This window comes from Maniola hyperantus, chromosome 9 (assembly GCF_902806685.2).
Source record: "Maniola hyperantus chromosome 9, iAphHyp1.2, whole genome shotgun sequence".
NCBI lineage: Eukaryota > Metazoa > Arthropoda > Insecta > Lepidoptera > Nymphalidae > Maniola > Maniola hyperantus.
The window spans coordinates 5,052,570-5,068,306 of NC_048544.1; the positions used below are offsets into that span (position 1 = coordinate 5,052,570).

The 15,737-nt window shown below is 39.3% G+C and overlaps 2 protein-coding genes across 11 annotated transcripts in view; one reads left to right on the top strand and one right to left on the bottom strand.

The window, feature by feature from the left end:
* Fas3 (fasciclin 3) overlaps positions 1 to 9,421 on the bottom strand; it is a 186,630-nt gene extending 177,209 nt beyond the window's left edge. For all 10 annotated transcript variants that reach the window (XM_034971569.2, XM_034971568.2, XM_034971566.2 and 7 more), the window contains exon 1: positions 9,181 to 9,421. The gene's annotated coding sequence lies outside the window, so the exon portion shown is untranslated. The remainder of the gene's footprint in view (positions 1 to 9,180) is intronic.
* Positions 1 to 15,737, top strand: part of LOC117984903 (zinc finger protein OZF-like) — a 228,809-nt gene that overhangs the window by 185,198 nt on the left and 27,874 nt on the right. The gene's annotated exons all lie outside the window — the stretch shown is intronic.

A 15,737-nucleotide genomic window follows, 5' to 3' on the forward strand; every position in this document is an offset into this window, starting at 1 on the left:
ATTTAAAACGTTCATAAGCTTTTTGCCGAGTAATCAATTATTTACTAAGCTGAATCTTATAAAAATAGATATAATTTTCCGAAGTGTGGCAGCCCTACCTCCCAGGATGGATGTTCGCTGGTCCCATCGCTAATTACTTTTAAACTCTCCATCCGTCTTCCCCGCCATTTGTGTATTGAACAGAATAGGTAATATTAGCGTAGGAAATTTTCAGCTAAACATTTGCCTTTACTCCAAAGTCAAACTGACGGTCCCAGTGCTGTGCTGTGAATAGACCACTGTTAAGGGCGGGACGTGTACGAAGTGTTATGGAGCAACGGACAGAATGTCTAAACCACTGAGTAGGTAGGTATATGGTCTAAACTGTAAGGATTCCTTGATTTACAACGAAACCCTAAAAATAATTGGTTGTTAATCACGTCTCAGCTTAGTAATTAGGTGTATATTCACTATCTATTGTTGTTATAAGCATAAATCAAAGAGTTCCCTAAGTAACTAATCTTATACACACAAAGCATGAATTATGTAAGAAAAACTATAAACAATGAGACACGATACCCACTGCAAGATTCACATTACTTTTATAATATACGTAGGTATACGACACTCAACAAAAAAAAATCGTCTAACATAAGAGTTTATTTAAAGGAATGGAAAAATTGCATATACTTACAAGGCTGCAGGGATTAGTCAGTTTGAAAATCCTATAAGTAAAAACTAGAAAGCTCTCATATTCTTGCTTGACCGTAAGTTAAATTTGTTGTGATAGCCTAGTTAGGTTATGATGTCCGACTCCTGACCGGAAGTCGGGGGTTCGATCCCGGGCACGCCACTCTAACTTTTCGAGTTAAGTGCGTTTTCAGTAATTAAATATCACTTGCTTCAAGGGTGAAGGAAAACATCGTGAAGAGACCTGCATGCCTGAGAGTTCTCCATAATGTTTTCAAATATGTGTAAAGTCTGCCAATCCGCACTTGGACCACCAATAGACTATGGCCAAAACCTTCTCACTATGAGTGGAAACCCGTCCTCTTGCCGTGAGCCGGCGATGGGTTGGCCATGAAGTTAAATTAGACGTCGTTGTTGTTAGAAACATCTTTGTCGTGTCGTCGGAACCTTGTCGTGTCATGTAAAATTCCGTATAATACAGTAGAACAATAGATTTCTCATGCTTGCAAATATATAATTACGTTAGAAAGTGTTTGTCTTAATGTTAATACAGACGGGGTTAAATGAAGATATTGAAAGTGATTGGGCTGATCGTGAGAAAGTTATTGGAAAATGTACCTATATTATGTAATAGTTTGCAGAACAGCTAGACGGACCAGTGTATTTTTTTGATTAAATAAAACTTCATTTTAGTTTGTAGTACATTAGTAATTATTATTTTCTATTAAAAACTAGAGCTTTTAAAAAGTCCGCTAGGGCCGCTGTTCGTATAACCAGTTTTCCACGCATATAATGCGTAGAGAAAGGACTTGATATTTGCTGTATTTGCTGTATGTGTTATCAGTCATAAAAGTACGTTTTACCGCATACATTTAACTACCCGACTAGGTACCTTTTAACATGACAGTTAACCCAGCTAGTAAATATCCTTCTTCCGTCCTTTCTCCAATACCATTAGGTATCCGTATAGGTACTTTTTTTTTTTAATTCTAAATTTTTTGGGATCTTTTAATCAGATCCATAATATGTCAGATCCATAAGACCCTAATTACACTTCTCTCTATTTAAACTTAGTACATAAGTATAGGTACTTATTATTGACATTTAACTCTTACTAAAGACAACAACGAGCTTTTACTTGAAGCTCTGATTACTAGAAGACGTAGTACGAGTTTGTACATTTGGACAACGTTGAAAGATTTCGAGATGTGCAAACTTGACCTGAGGGCACCGAAATTTGATATAAGTATTATTTTCAATTTCATTTTCATGACAAATAAATGAAAATCCTTTTAACAAACTTATACGTTTCCATAACAGGGCGATTCTGCAACGCTGGGGTTAATTTATCAAAACAAAAATAAGGGAAAAAGCGGATAAAAATCTCTCGAGACTAATACATTAGGCATGACGCATCGCACAATAAGCTTAGGGCGAATTCACACAGAGCTTTGAGTCGTCGTCGCGGCACATCAAAATTCAGTGCGAGTCTGGTCATATGTTATGCGATTATAGTGAGACTGACAACCTTTCTGGCTTAGTGGTGAGTGCTGAGGTCTAAGCGAGAGGTCCCGGGTTCGATTCCTGGCAGAAGCAATTTGGGATTTATAAATTACTAGCTGATGCCCGCGACTTCATTCACGTGGAGTTAGATTTTTAAAATGCTGGGGGAACTCTTTGATTTTCCGTGATAAAAAGTCTAAAAAAATCACTTACCACCAGGTGAGATCGTCAAGTCTTACCGTACGACGAACTATGACAGTCACAGACCATCGTCCATTAGAATATTTTAATTTTTAGCAATGTGTAAGTACGCGACAGATCGAGATTGCAATCTGGGTGGGAACGCCCTGCACACCCACACAGCCTCCGCACTAACCCGGTGCAGGCGAGCGCGGGTGACGTGCGGGTGTGCGGAGCATCCCCCGCCTCATACCCTGATTGCCATCTCGACCTGTCGCGTATTATAAGTAAGTCTAGTTTCCTTTCATTTTTGGGAAGCTACTTTCTATCTTTTAAAAATATTTTTCAGTTTAAGCATCTAAGTAAGATCTAAGTAGATATTTAAAACTCAATAGTCAGTGACCTTCTCAGATGAGATGACAAAGAGGTAAAATTTTTACCTAACTTTCTTATATTTTACTTTCGGATTTACTTTACTTTATCTTTCGGGTATTATATTTAGTTATTACCTAGGTATCTAGGTATCTTATCTATCTTAGAAATTCATCACGAAAATGCAGCTTTCATTTACAAACATGAGTTAAGTAATTAAGTGGTAAATTAACTAGTTAAAACAAAATATCCAGAGCACATTTGTACCAAACGCGTTTCAGACAAATTACTTGAAACTAGATGCGAATAACCAGCGAACCTCCCAGCAGACCTCCCTAGCGTATGCGATATTGCACATGGGTTTATAACTGGGAGGACCGCCGCCGCGGTTCGATTACCAGCAGGGTCAATTCTTTTCAGCATCATCATGATCAACCCATCGCCGGCTTACTACAGAGCACGGGTCTCAGAGTGAGAAGGGTTTTTAGCCATAGTCTACCACGCTGGCCATGTGCGGATTAGTAGACTTCACATACCTTTGAGAACATTATGGAGAACTCTCAGGCATGCAGGTTTCCTCACGATGTTTTCCTTCACTGTTAAAGCAAGTGATATTTAAGTAACTAAAACACACATAACTCCGAAAAGTTAGAGGTGCGTGCCCGGGATCGAACCCCCGACCTCCGATTAAAAGGCGGACGTCCTAAGCACTAGCTAGGCTATCAGAGCTTATTTTAGGAAGTCCTAATTTTTAAAATCAGCTCTCTTTTCCAGTCACCACATTATTGTACAGAGTAGACAAAAACTAAAGTCAATTTAACTTGCCGGTACAAGCCGTTATAGGGGATATAAGGACTTTTTTGTTACAGTATACATAATATCAGTTAGGTTCTATCAGGCGAAATCACAGTCCAGCATTTACTTGTAAATTTGTAATCAAAGACAAAAGAAACCCCCAACATACAACTTTTTTTACCTGAGGTTAAATTAAACTCTTAAACCCACCCACGTGTGTTAGGCTTAATTCACACGTACCACAACCACACCACAGCCACAACCACACCACAACGACGCCATGTGGTCGGGCGTATATTTTGTATTGAAAATGAATATTCAATTTACACGTACCACATTTTGCCGTTGTTATCGACCACCTGTGTAATGCGACCACATCGCGACGGCAACGCCACCACCGGCGGCGTCGTCGTCTTCTTCTTATTAATAAAAGCCATAACAAGGATAGCAACAAAAATCTTTCCTCCATGACTACGTTCAGTCAAGCCGTGTTTCCTCTACGAAAGCCGGAGTAACTGCACATGACCACGTGGTTACCACATTGCAACGACAGCGACAACGCAACCACATCGACATTTTGCCGGTACCACAACGCAACTGCAAAAAGCCGCTGCGACACTATTCACACGTAACCACAGCTTGACCACATTTTGTCGCTGCGACGTGGTGTGGTTGTGGTACGTGTGAATACACGCTTAATGACAGACGAGTAACAGAAAAACAGAGCTCCACATTTTTGTAGTTTTATGTCCTGTAGATCTTGAAAAAATTCAACTTTTTGCCTGTGTACATGTAAATGAAAGGCCCTATTGACATGTATATCTGTAAAATGGTTTCTTTATAAACTGTAAACTTAGTAGGTAGACGTTTGGAAACACAGTTGGAACTACAATTTCGAATAAATAAAATAAATTAGTTTACCGCCTTCGTCTAAAAGATAAAAAATACTAAAGTAGGTAGCCTGTTATTTTAGTAGTTAGGACGTTCTTGTCCCTTCCCTTCCCCTTCGGTCTGTTGCGGTCAAGGTGTACACTTCCGATTTCCGTCCTTCGTCATCGAAAGTCTTCCTAAGTAAAGGTACCTGCTTAGTTAATTACAATGTTTTCCATAAAATATCCTATAAACTTCATGATTCTAGGTCAACGGGAAGTACCCTTGACAGACCGACAGACAGACAGGCAACAATGTGATCATATAAAGGTTCCATTTTTCCTTTTGAGGTACGGAACTCTAAAAAACATGTCGATTACCCGTAACCGCATCCCACACGCAAAATATTTGAGAGCTATTTTTGATTTGCAAACATGCTCGAGTTTTAGATCGTCTTGGGAGAGTTCAACGACTCTAAATAAATGAGATAACACTATTTTTGTTTGTAGATACCAACGGTATCTTGGCTTGATTACGATAATACGGTAAATCATTGGAAACACAATTTATTCCCATAGCTATACTTTTGCAACCATTTGACATTTCTGAAATCGTAGCCTGATTCTGAGGAATAAACTAGAGACCGCGCGCTCCTAAGAGGCTGAGTTGCCTTATTCCTTGTCTACATTATAAAGGGGACCTCTGTGCAAAATTTCAGTTTTTTAGGTTCAAGGCTTTGGGCTGAGTGTTAATAAACCAGTCAGTGAGTGAGTCAGGACTTTTTAAAATCTATCATTAGATTTGAAGCTGATGCAAGTAAGTATTAATGAATTTTAATTTATTTGTTCAGACTATTTTAAATAGACGTAGACGTCAGTACAGAATAATTCAATGCACAAAAGTGCATTCGCTAGTCGGCTCAAATATACGTACTGGATGCAGAAAATTCATTATTTATAAATGCGAAAGTGTCTGTTTTCACGGCCAAAATTCATTACGCTAACTTAAAAATAAATCTACGAAAGTTCCAAACGCGCCCAGGTATGAGAAGACCTGGCCCATTTGTTTAACCGATTTTGACGGGTACAGAACTTTCCTCTCCGAGACGGGCATAGTCTACTTTTATCCCGATTTTTTTACCAAAATCCACGCGAACAAACATACTACAAGGCCTGTATAGCGTCCATCGACACCTGTCTAACGATAAACAAATAACGGGAATAACGAACCGTGGCTTTGTCCACTGAAAATTTTAAGAGGTCTACGCCACAAAAACAAATAGATCGTCCTACTTATCGTACCAACTCGATTCGAGCTGCAGGTAGACTGCAGGGTAAAAGTAAATTATTAAATAAGGTAAGTATAAGGTATAAGTAACCATCAGGTCGAGATGGCAATCACAAAATATAATATAGAAGCGAAGTTTTACAATCTGGGGCCAGAAAAACCAGCGCATCCGAGAGCCCCCTACAGTGGCGCGCATTCCTTAATCCTGGTAAATAGCTCCATTTTAAACACTGACCGTCCACTAGCCACTTTTTTTAAAAATTTATAGACCCTTGGTCCAAATTCCAAATCTTAGCGGTTCGAATTAGAAATGAGGAGGCAAATCGCTTCGTATTAATTCCACTTATCCTTAACAATTGTCAGTTTGTTATTCATATGCCCCGCCTGTAAATGTTGGTTGGAACAGCTTGTGCTCACTCTCGATTTGGAGCGACCATAGAGAGCAGTGAGCACTCTTTAAACTTCGCTTTTAGTCGATCACAGCCTCTTCCGTAGCCTTTACGGAAATGTTGCAATGAAATAAACCGCTTATGGCAATTAAAACGGGCGAATTTTACGATCCTGATACACGGTATACCACCAACTTTTAAGTACCTACTTACTCGTACGAGAATTTATTTGGTCAGTGGGCCAGTGAAACATCAATGAAATGCTCTTTGCCTTTGATGCCATTTTAATTGATATCAAGAAGTTAAAAGAACATGAAAAGTTTTATCGCTAGCAAATAGAAGTAATAGTTACCCTTAGTATGAGTTTCTAGTTACCGGAAACGATGTGAAGTACCAAATAAAATAGATGGGTAGTCAACTACACTACCTGCCTAGTTTGAAATCGGTTTTAAAAAATGTTAATGTTTATCGTTTATGCCTTATATGGCTCTCGGTCCTAATTTGGCAATATAGACGCGAGCAGAATTCCGCAGATATATCCCGTAAATAGAAAGATTTTTTATTCAAATAAACTTGTACTTAGGTACCTATTGCAAGAGTTTTACGATCTGTGCCAATCGAGATGACAATTGGGGTAGGTATGAGGCAGCCGGTGGGGGTACGCCCCGCACACCGGCACAGCGCCCGCTCTCGCCCGCACCGGATTAGCGTGGGGGATGTGCGGGTGTGCGGGGCGTTCCCTCCCCGATTGCCATTTCAACCTGTAGGGTACTATAGGTAATAGCCAAGGAGTACAAATAATAGCCGACTTCCGAACGATAATAATAGAACCTACGCCCATTTACCTGTTGCTAAGGAAACTTTACCTGCTCCTCGAAGGTTCAAACGTACCTTTTAAAATATCCTACCTACTAGCTACTCTAGCAAGGTAGCAACCCGCCCCGACTTCGCACGGTAGATGAACTATGACTAGGTAGCATATACAGTATACACCTACTATTTATGCAGTGCACGCAAAGAAAGCTTTCAGGTCGGACCATTTTTTCTCATCTTACAACAACAGCGACAGATTATTTTTGCAAAATGTTCAAAAATTAAAGTCTAACCCAGTAGGTACAATACAGGTTGCTGGCCTAATTTTACTTATTATAACCTCAAATAATTCCTTTTTCTATCGGTGAAAACCGTATGAAAATCCGTACAGTGATTTGATTTGAGTTTGGCCCGATCAAACAGGAACTCAGCGCGTCGGGAGACTTTAATTATTTATAACTAGATGATGCTCGCGACTTCATCCACGTGGATTCAGGTTTTGAAAAATCTCGTGGGAACTTTTTAATTTTCCGGGATCAAAAGTAGCCTATGTCCTTCCCCGGGATGCAAGCTATCTCGGTACCAATTGTCATCAAAATCAGTTAAACTGATGGGGCGTGAAAAGCTAGCAGACAGACAGACACACTTTCGCATATTTTATAATATTAGTATGGATGGATAATGAAGTGATGTGATGTGTGATCAGAATAAATTGTTCTACTATGAATGAATCGTCCGTTAACATTCAAAAACAGGTTTATAATATTTAAACACACATAATTCGGTGACTCAAAATTAACTCGATCAATATTCAGAAATCGTTCAGAAATCACAAGTTTTATTGAGTCACCCTGTATCAAATACCGATAAAGTCATACTACCTAACAGGGTTGCCAACATTTTTTTTAAATAGAGATAGAGAGATAACGACCAAACGAGCAGGCGGGTCACCTGATGAACCTGATGAACCTGATGAACCTGGGGGAACATGTTTTAAAGAGACTAGAAATAGGTAGATATGCAGGCTTTGCCAGGGCCCAAGAGTCTGTCGTAACACCGTTATTTTCTACTAGTGCCCGCTCAAGCATCAGCACACCATTTATGATTCATAGGAAACATATAGGTATAGTATGCGACAGGTCGAAATGCAAATCGGGGAGGGATGCCCCGCACACCCGCATAGCCCCCGCTCTAAACCGGTGCGGGCGAGCGGGGGTGACGTGCGGGTGTGCGGGGCGACCCGTAGAGCTCACCTCTAGGCTAAGCTTCGCGCTTGCCGAAAAAGTGGTGACGCTGTAGCGGCCAGAAAGGCCTATTCAGCATACTTAATCCAAATAAAACCAATAGAACTAGGGGAAAACCAGAAGAGAAGTTGAGAAATAAAGTCCTTAGCTTAGCTGCATTATAAAAGATGAAGACGAAAAAGATTTGGTGGAGCTTGAAATCACTGCCTACCTACCTACCTACCTTCCGAAAAATGGGGCCAGCTTATTAAAGTCCATACTTATTATTAGTTTTAGGATTAAATTTTAAAATTCCAAAGTTGAGAGCCACATGAATACTTTTACTCCTCGACGGCCGACGCTATTCTCCTTCCAGGTAAACGATTTCCACTTTGGACCGCATCATCACTTATGTGCGATCGCAGTAAATCGGTACGTAGGTACTACCTAAGTTAGGTACTATAATAGTTACTGCTTGACTCAGAAGCTAGACCGCTTTGCAGGTAGATAATGAAGGTAGGTAGGTACGTGTAACGTAATACGTTCTTTACCGGTTCTTGCTATACCGGTACTAAAATGTCCAATAATTTTCTGGATACGCGAGCCGTTTTATAAAAAAACCCGGTAAAACGTAAAGACTTAAAAATTATTATTAAAGCATACCGATTTTTTTGTATATAGAATAGGTAGATAAGATATAGGTAAGTTCTTTCCTTGCCTGTTCTTCTACTGAATTGTAGAAGGTAAGTAGGTACCTACCTACCTCAGTCTAGTTAGCTATAGTTATTAATTTCTAATGAGAACAAACTCGTACAGTGGGAAAGTCTGAAAACTCAAATCTGAGGAACGGTGACCCTACACAAAGGCCCGTTAGCATTTGAAAGTAGGTGGGTAACTTTATGAATGCAGGTAGCTCGATAATTAATTCACAATAGGATTAAAACAAAGAAATCTACACAACAGAATAAAATGAAACAATGGTAAATAAAGCACGTTGCAATATTGCACAGGTTAAATTGTAACATAGGTGTTACGATTGATCGGTATAATAGATAATGAAAAGATAAAAAGTTACCTACCTTGATTGTACCGCAGTTGTCCGATGAGCGATGACTCACAGATGCACTTTTTTGAACTACAAAGTTGATTATGAACTTTGAAAAGAGTATTTTACGGTTGAACGCTGCACTGACCGCCTACGCCACACCTCAGAGCACTTTCAAACCGGTTTTAAACGGTAACGTAAAAGTAGTTGCGATCCGCGGTACGAAACGATACACGCTAAACCTTTGAATGTTGTCGCCACACTGCCGCGCTCTGAAAAAAGTTGCTTAGTGTTGCGAGTCGTTAGAATGAGTTTTGCCGGGAAAATTATTTAGTCTACGGGGAGAATATTAAACCACTAATATTAATTAGTAATCACTACCCATCCCGACACATATTGTTCTAAATGCGAAAGTGTAATTGTTTGTCGGTTTATCTTTCAAATTTCAATCACGCTGCAACAGAACAACGGAGTGACGTGATTTTTTATGGGTATAGTTAGAGTGACATAAGCTACTATTTATCCCAGAAAATCAAAGAGTTTCCACGAGATTTTTAAAAACCTAAATCCACGGGGATGAAGTCGTGTGCATTAGATCAGACCTTTGTTTTTTTTATAAAAGCTGCAAGTTTCTCTGCGTATTGTCCCCACCCCAGCACAGGGAGGAACGATCAGCGACTACAAAGTTTGGATCAAAAGTGTAAAAAAATCTTACGTCAAAGTATAAAGTCTAATTATTTTATATTTTCTTCGAAATAGTATTAGAAATCACATCATATAATGCCAGATACTTAAGTCGTGGCAACCCCCAGCCAGACGCTCTTAAAAATTTAAGGGTGTCTTGCAGGGGGTTGCCAGTTGCCACGATAACTAGAAAAAAAAGTAAATACGCAGCAGTTTTATTTTATTTTATTTATTAGGTTATCTTTAGGCTACTTACACTAAATAAACTATACATTAAAAAAATCTTATTCTGAATATAATATAACTTACTAAATGTAGTCGCCATTTACAAGTTAACACAACATTAACAAAAATAATTGTTACAAAATAAAAATACATTTTTTTTTTGTATCTATTTATTTATTAAAGAAGAATATTTGCAGGTTACAACAAGTTTAGTGCATTCATAAACTTTAAATAAGTTTTTCCGTACACCAGAAACAACAACAACAATAAGTCGATGAAATACAAAAAAAGACATGATAGAAGTGTATCTAATAATATTAACTATGAATTATAAAATAAACTACTGAGCATGGTGAGTGCAGTGTGTTAAAACTGTTTGAGAATGGCAGATAAGACTCAAGACTTCCAAGATACAAAGATCTTTTCCCGGAAGTTATTCAGTTATTGGAAGAAGTACGCTAAGTATTTGCTAGCGTTCTGGTTACAGCCTGTATATAGGTAGAGACTTCTTGCGATTGTCAGCGCTCTATATAAATTCATAGAAAAGCAATGGATTGCGCAACCAAGTCACCTGTCGCCGTCGAGTCGCCGAGTGTGGTTACCGATATTGAAATACTACATTTAACTTACTTACATACGTATGAAGTAAGTTTTACACTATGTTTACAGTAAAGTAGGAGGTTCCATTCTAATGTGGAAACTGGAACCACGTAATTTTTTTTATAAATATGCAGAACAAAAGACAACACTAGATAAGACGACGACACTTTTAATTGCTATTTCTGCGATTTCTATATTCAAGGCAAATTAAAGATTAAAATTATAAATTATACTAGCTGATGCCCGCGACTTCGTCCGCGTGGAATTAGGTTTTTCAAAAATCCCGTGGGAACTCTTTAATTTTCCGGGATAAAAGTAGCCTATGTCACTCTCCAGGTCTTTATCTATACCCATGCAAAAAATCACGTCAATCCGTTGCACCGTTGCGACGTGATTAAAGGACAAACCAACAAACAAACACACTTTCGCATTTATAATAAGGGTACTTACCTACTGATTTTATTCTAGTACCTACATAGAAATTCCCCTACAAAGCCCCAATATTTTCTGTTATGACAACTCTGACACAGAACTTTCATCGAGGGCTCGGTTTGTTTCGTGAACGCTCGTATTTGTTCGTAACCGCGCCACGGTTCATGGCGGACAAAAACCCAACTATGGGTAGAAAACAAAAGTGGGCCATCTTTTGTTTTTAACTCCAACAACAACTTTTATTGTACTGAACCTGACACTTTTTGGGTCACAAAGATGTTTTTAATTGATAAAACAGGTACCTAGTATTTGATTAGTTATTTATGTAGGTAGGTATCTAGAAATTATCACTGGCCACCCTTTTTTATCTCCGATGATCGTTTTGTTAGACTTCCGTAGTAAGACAAGAAACCCTTATTCGTTATTGTTTCGTCCAGTCCGTCTGTTAAGTCTATACACATGTCAGAAAGGTTGTCTGACCATCTATTCGTCTGCCCGTCCATCCGTCACAGCTGTTTTAAATTACTTACCTAACTGAATTGCGGCGGCGCGCGGCGTGGCGCGGCGTCGCACCGGTGCGGCGGCGCGCGGCCCTAAAAACTTTTGTTATATCTAGTACCTAAAAACTTGAAAGCATCACCGTTTCACTACATTGCTCTTTATCAAGGATTTAGAAGAGAGAAAATAATCGATTAACTTAGCTTTATCGATTAACGTAGCTTTAAGCTACTTACTTAACATTAAAATATTTAAAAATGGTTTTCTTAATTTTATTATGGGGGTACCAGAGATATATTATAGTTATATTGATTACGATAATAGAATTCATTATTCAGCTGTAGCTTTTCATATTATTATATTTTATTGATTCTTTATTAACTATTCAATTATTACAAATACTTATAAAGTATGATTGGATGTTGGAATTAATGCCCGAAACAGCTCATCCGATTTAAAAAAAATCAATGAAAGGTATGTACATTATCTCCAAGTAAATAGGGGAGTTATAATAGGCTATATTATATTATGTTCTAGTTTATACTATGTATCTATAGCGGACGAAATCACGGGCAAAAGTTAAGCTTATAGCTGCTGCGGTCATTAATAGGCAGTGACCAAACCTTGGTACAAATATTGGAGGCCAGTGAAAGCCAACGTATAAAATGACTCACGGTCTACCAATAAACTGACTGGCTGTAGTGTACAGTGTACTAATAACAGAAAGTGTTTCATTTGTGCTGGACAATGAGGCCTTTTACCCATCGCTTTCACATGCTTTATGGTGTATTAAATATAGCTATAGATGTTTTATAGGCAGGCGTGTGGATTGTATAGGATTGATATCACCCTGATGCTGTCACTCCGGAATCACTTTAGAAAATTCGTTCGCCATATTTTGAAAGGTAGGTTAAAAAACCGGCCAAGTGCGAATCAGAGTCGCGCACCGAGGGTTCCGTATTACAGTCGTCATTTTTCTACATTATTTTTCTATTAAATTAAAAACTATTAAGTATGCATAAACATAAATACCCCACTTGGTATAATAATCTTACTTTGAAAGTTGAAAACACTAAATTATTATTTATTCATGACCACATTTTGATTTTTTTTTTGTGATGTAACCACAAATTCACGGGTTTTTAGATTTTTCCGCCTACGTGTGCTATAAGACCTACCTACCTGCCAAATTTCATGATTTTAGGTCAACGGGAAGTAGGTAGGTACCTACCCTATAGGTTTCATGACAGACACGACAGACAGACAGAGAACGAAGTGACCCTTTAAGGTAGGTAGGTAAGATAAGGGTTCCTTTTTTCTTTTTGAGGTACGGAACCCTAAAAACAAGAAAAGCACTCTTACCATGTCCCTTAAAGGCACCTGTCCTGTAAATCGGAAACGTGTTAATAACAGCTACTTTTGAGAGGTGACGTATTAATTTTATTAGGTCATATCATAGAGCAGAAGCTCTATGGGTCATATCTATATAATCTGATTGGGCTACTGACTGCTGAACATAACATATGATGGTTCTGCTGTTTCAGTGGGCTATCGCTATCTCAGTCGCGGTTACACAGTACTTTAGTCTAGCTTTTTTATTCAGTCTACGGTGTCAACACACAATATTTGACACGTTTACAATATTAAATGACTTTTATACATAAATAATAGTATTGGTCAAAACTTTTTTGACGCCTTTTTAAAACTATTGAATTCCAGAACGAAACTGAACAAGTAGGTTTAAAAAAGTTGACTTTGACGTTTCTTTGTTGACACTTAAGCCGCTAGGGTGATCAAACTTAGCAAGATCCTGCTACTTTAGTAGGATATCGCACCTACTTTAGGGCTTGGCAGATTTTGTCACAGGTCAGAAAAATTTGGTAGTTTTTAATAAATATTGCGTGATTCAGCATTAAGGGAATTTTACATGGAAAGTAACACAAAAAATTAAAAAAAAACTTCTATTATTTTCAATTTATTAACTTTTGACTTACGAAAAGTCACAAGAAAAGAAAGATAATATACTGCCAACTCTGTCAAGGCCAATTTTTTAAAGCATAATTAGCGTGTAACTAATATAAAATTAATTTCACGTTTCGTCCTACTTTATTAAAATTATCTGTCTGCCAAACAAAAACAAAAAAGTGAAATAATATGCAGGGCAGTCGTGGCTAAGTGAAAAAATTAATACTAATAATATTATAATTTTTTTATACTATATGTTTCGTCTGCGGTTTGTGAAGCTAAGTAAAGGTGTAAAGTCAGGTTCTAGATTTAGTTAGGTATCTGGTGACAGAAGAGCTAGGTCATTTTTTGCACAACGGATCAGCCTGGCTGTCCAGCACAGAAATGCAGCCAGTATTCTTGGCACCATTCCACGTGGGCATGATTTGTATAGTAATGAGATAAGGCCTAGCTTAGGGTTTTATTGTAATTTTTCTATTAAAAAATAGAAAAGGTTATAGTTAGTAGTTTTTAGTTCAACAGCTAGCAGGATCATCGATTTTAAGTTGGTCACACCTTGGTTTGACATTGACAGTTGACAGCTGTAGTTGTCAAGAAATCTCAGGCTGCATTGTAGGAGAGGGACTTCGTCTGTGTTGGCTTTTGTCGACACACGTGCGGCGTTTTTCGGACTGTTTTTCTTGTTAAAAAGTAGCCAGTTTTTGCGCTTTAACTAGTGTTTTTTGGTGGTGGGACTAACTCGGTGCGATGGGAATGGAGGTGGACCCACCTCCGGAGCCCCCGGACCCTGATGGGTCGCGGAACGGAGACGCGTGTGACGCTTCTCGACAGGCGGCTTCCTCTCGGAAGCGACCTGTCGATATCGATGAGCCTGCCGCAGAAGGCGGAAAAAGAACGGTGTTGAATCCTCCCCATGCAGCTGTGCATTCTGTATACACCCATCCCTCATTTTCTGAAGGCCCTAAAGGTTATAGTAGGGATGACAAAGGTCCCTTCATAGTCCACGTCTCGAAGGAGGTCTCGGACCCATCCGCAGCCACATCAATTAGAGCATTGCAGTTTGGCCAGTTTCTGCACCATAACAAGTTCAGTCACATCATTAAAGACGGCGTTAAAAGTGTTGGCCGCAATAGAGTCAGCGTAGAGTTCTCAACCGCGTTAGCAGCCAATGACTTCCTAGCAAGCCAGATCTTGACGTTGGCAAAGTATAAGGCCAACATTCCAACATTCAATATCACTCGGATGGGTCTAGTGCGGGGTGTTCCTATAGACTGGTCTATGGGGGACTTCGTCGAATCCCTTGAACTACCGATTGGCTGTGGCGAGGTTTTAAAAGCCCGCCGCCTGAACCGTAAAAATACCATTGAAGGTCGTGTTGAATGGGTGCCTACCCAGTCGGTGGTTGTAACCTTTAGAGGCCAGACGCTCCCCTCAAGAATTTTCTCCTTTTACACGTCCCTCCCTGTTGAGTCTTACAAATTCCCGACCATTCAGTGCCTAAATTGTTGCCGTTTTGGCCACATTAAATCACAGTGTAGGTCTAAGCCAAGGTGTTACAGGTGTGCCCAGCCCCATACAGGTGAGTCCTGCGATGTTTCGAAGGAAAAGGCTACCTGCTTGCATTGCTCAGGTAGCCATTTCGCGTCAGATAAGGACTGTCCAGAGTTTTCCCGCCAAGAAAGCATTAAGCTTGTCATGTCTCAAGACAACATTTCGTATATAGAGGCATCTGCGCGTTTCCCCCCAGTCCGTAGGTCATATGCTGAGATGACTAGGGAGTTGTTCTCAACTCCTACATTCTCTCCCCGTCCTCCCCATCCTACAAACTCATCTCGTCCCAATGTTACTCCTAAAAAATCATACCGGGAAACAATTATTCGTTCTCCTCGTCCCCGTGCCCCCTTACCGAAGGGCTACAATAAACAGGCACATGAATCAATTATTAACAACCCATCTTCCTCCCTACCCAATGGCTGTGCTCTTGGCAACAGCCAACCCGACTTTCCGCTATCCCAAGGAAAAATGTTAGAAGACCTTACCGCATTGCTCCTAAGCATCGTTGCTCCATGCAGCGAACTCCCATTACCGCCCAACGTTGCCCAAAACCTATCCCGTCTCTTTAATATTTTAAACAATGGCCCCAACAGTTCTACTTCAATGGAATTGTAAAAGCATCCGTTCCAAAAA